This window comes from Thalia democratica, unplaced genomic scaffold (genome assembly GCF_965202585.1).
Source record: "Thalia democratica unplaced genomic scaffold, ktThaDemo2.hap1.1 HAP1_SCAFFOLD_1980, whole genome shotgun sequence".
Lineage (NCBI taxonomy): Eukaryota > Metazoa > Chordata > Thaliacea > Salpida > Salpidae > Thalia > Thalia democratica.
The window spans coordinates 12501-15905 of NW_028140769.1; the positions used below are offsets into that span (position 1 = coordinate 12501).

The following is a 3405-nucleotide window of genomic DNA, read 5'->3' on the forward strand; positions in this document are numbered from 1 at the left end:
TTTTATTTCAATTTACTTTCTTTATACTTTAGAGACATTTAAAGGTGATTTTGTACCGTATTCACTGTGCATTCATCCCCCAATTAAATGACTAATGCGAGTGGTCGTCACAAGCTCTTCGAAGTCTTCGTTTGTTTATTAAAAAAACGGAAACTTAGAAGGCATCGCTTCTCGGCTCATTGAGCTAAGATCAAGTGTAGTATCTGTTCTTCGAAGTTTGATCGCTTCGAGAAGGACCACGCGTCCTTCCCATGATCAAACGACTTTTTGTCAACCGACGTGCAGTTCAGACAATTTATTGTCCTGCTCGTCAAGAGTCGGTCCGGTATTGCAGTACCTCCGGAATCGGCTCGCCTCCCCTCTGGGGGAGTTTGTATACATTTATTCACAACCTGTAGCATGGTAAAGCCCATAGAAAAAGCCTTGGCAACCGTTGCTAATCACTCTGGCTTCAGTTCAGTACACGAATGAATCTTTCGCCTTTTACTAAAGATTTCCGTGGACAGGAGCAATTTCAATGAGTCTTAACAGACTTTTTTTCGGCTGTCGACAGTCTTCTGACATCGGCAGCTTGCATACTATTTATCATACAAAAAAATGGCTCAAAAAGAATTATTTTCCGGTTTTTCTTAGCTTCCAATTATGTGACAAAGAAAATTTCATAAAGAATTTTCGTAGGTTTTTTCACAGAATATGTTATTTTCATTTTAGTTGATGTTTTTATTTCATGTTTTATTTTCTAATGTACTTATTGGGTGCTGAAAGAGCCATAAAAACCTCATAATCGAACAATTTACTAAAATATTATTAATATTGAAAGATTGAAATTTCGAAATAACCTACCCTACGGTTAATCTACACGCGTTTAGAAGCCGTAATAAAATATTTTCGACTTTGTAATGGACCAAACAAAAAATATAGAAAAAATTATCGAAAAAAAAAATCTTTTAAAACTTACCTTACGTTAGTCCTTATGCGTTGCGAAGCTCAAAAAAAATATTTTCGACCTTATAATAGAACAAACAAAGAAAATAGAAAAATTTTCCAAAAAAATAAAAAGTCGAAATTCGAAAAAAGAAGAAAAGTGGTCCTTTTCTAGGAGTTTTTTATTCCCAAAAAATGGGTCGATGTCCCCGTAACCCCTAAAAAAAGGGGGTCGAAATAACATTTTTTCATCATGCTTCAAATGGGCTGAAAAATTTTTTACGGGGTCTCCGGACCAAACAAAAACGATCTGTCGAGTCAGAATTCCAAAAATCGAAAATTCCCGAAATTTCTGTACTTAAGAGGCGGGGCGCCCACTATCGACAAAAGTGTGCCAAAACCCACAAACGTTGTGTTACGCGCGCTAAGATAAATACAAGCCTGATTGCTGAAAATGTATTCTATTTGAATAAGGTAAGTATCAACACCAAGGAAGCAATTCCTTTATTATAAACTCATACTCTGACATTGCGCTAATATTGCTCGTGAATTGTTATTTAGTTTAAAAATATAATTTATATTACTTTTATTTTATTTTAATTCTATTTAATAACTATTTTATATTTTTATTAAAAAATTTCTTGTTTAGTTTCTAAGCAACCACAGTTACGTTTATATGTTTAATTCTATTGTATTCTATATTTATCGATAATTTAATAAATGTTTTAAAAGACTTTTCTGGTTTTCCACGCTCTCTTCAAAAATGTGAGTTCTTTTAATTCTTCCACTTAATTATTCATTTTAAAGTAAAACAACTAGTTATACATATTATTATATTATAAAGTATGTGTATTATATACTATTATTTTATAACATAAACATAGTTGAGTTATTAAATTAAACGTCAAATATTTTATTACCTCAAATTAAGTTAATCGTAAAATCTGATGTAGTATGAGATATTCTTTAGAAACTAACTATAAATATTCTTGAAGTAAAACAATACCATCTATAAATAGAACAATGAGAAATAGTAAAACAAACTAAACACAACATGTTTATTTTAACATTATTTTTTATTTAGTTTAATGACTTAATAAACTTTACTTCTAATCATAGTATTTAATATAGAATATAGTTAACAATCTTTTAAACAAAGTCTTAAATAAAGTTAAAGGGAGTAATTGTAATTAAAACACCAAAAAAAAAGGTTTTCATAAAAAAAATACTTACATCAAGTTAAAATTTTATAAGGATTAATTTTAAAATATCAAATTGATTGTAAATCAAGTGCAAATAGGTTTTTTAAACAAACCGAAGGGTTTATAAAGGCTTGTAAACGCTTTCAAACGCCTACGACCATACCACACTGAGTACACCCCATCTCGTCCGATCTGGGAAGTTAAGCAGTGTCGGGCGTGGTTAGTACTTAGATGGGTGACCGCTTGGGAATACCACGTGCCGTAGGCTTTTGCTTTTTGAATTCATCTTTTTTGTACTATTTTTCTTTCTGACCTATTTATACTTATTACTCGTTTATTTACATTTATTTAAAGCTTAAAATAAAATAAAGTTTTAACTATTAGCAAACAAAAACCTTAGCCAATCAGATAACGTTATTTGCTGTTTAAACCAATTAAAGCGCTAAAAAAGTGGTTTGACCAGTTTGAGATATCGAAAAAATAATGGCACCATCTTGTAGAGTACAATTTTCTGAGTTAAAATTAATACAATTATATCTTTTATACTAAAACTTAAAAGTCTTTTTGTCCACAAACAAATAAAAGCGTGGTTACTTGAAAAATCAAACAAAAAATAAATTTTGAACTTTTGTATTGTGAGTCATAATAGGTTATTGGCTGTTACCAACAGATACTAGCAAAAGCTTTTTAAAGTTTTGTATTAACATAATGTATTTGTAATTACTTTTACTCAATAGAAACTATTGAATTACGTTTACTTAGTTTACTTTTGTAAGTGTACTAAATATATAGCAATTTTCTTTGAACTTAAATAAGGACTATTAAACTATTAAAAGAAAACTATCAAAGTTAAATAATTAAAAAGCTATTAAGCTTTAATTAAAAGCTATTATTAAATATTAGTTTTATTGTTATAAACATTTATGTTGTAATTTACTAATAACTAAATGAGTTTAGTTTATTTCAAACAAAAAGAATTAAATAATGTTATGTTATGTCAAGTCTACTATATAAGGTGTACAAGCTTATGTTTCAAAGTTATAATAATGTAAACAAAACTATTTAGTTGTTAAGTTTAGTTGGTAAAATTTGTATGTTTTAATATGCATCGAAATATCAATATTAGAGTTAGTAAATAATAGCTTGTATAGAAACTTTTTTTAAATATATTAAATATGAATATTTAGTTGCTAATAGTAAACTAAAATACAAATTTTGTAGTTATTACAAAAAAAAAAACTTATCTTACTTGAAGTTCACTGTAATTGAAATATAATAC

The 3405-nt window shown here is 28.6% G+C and overlaps 3 non-coding genes across 3 annotated transcripts; all 3 read left to right on the plus strand.

Annotated features, from left to right (window-relative positions):
* The first annotated feature begins 163 nt into the window (after nt 1-163).
* Nucleotides 164-359, plus strand: LOC145849054 (U2 spliceosomal RNA). The gene has a single exon (XR_014372302.1). It is a non-coding gene; the product is annotated as a U2 spliceosomal RNA (small nuclear RNA).
* An 81-nt stretch (nt 360-440) lies between these two features.
* Nucleotides 441-555, plus strand: LOC145849055 (U5 spliceosomal RNA). Its single transcript, XR_014372303.1, has one exon. It is a non-coding gene; the product is annotated as a U5 spliceosomal RNA (small nuclear RNA).
* Nucleotides 556-2275: 1720 nt separating this feature from the next.
* Nucleotides 2276-2394, plus strand: LOC145849049 (5S ribosomal RNA). The gene has a single exon (XR_014372297.1). It is a non-coding gene; the product is annotated as a 5S ribosomal RNA (ribosomal RNA).
* Nucleotides 2395-3405: the final 1011 nt, after the last annotated feature.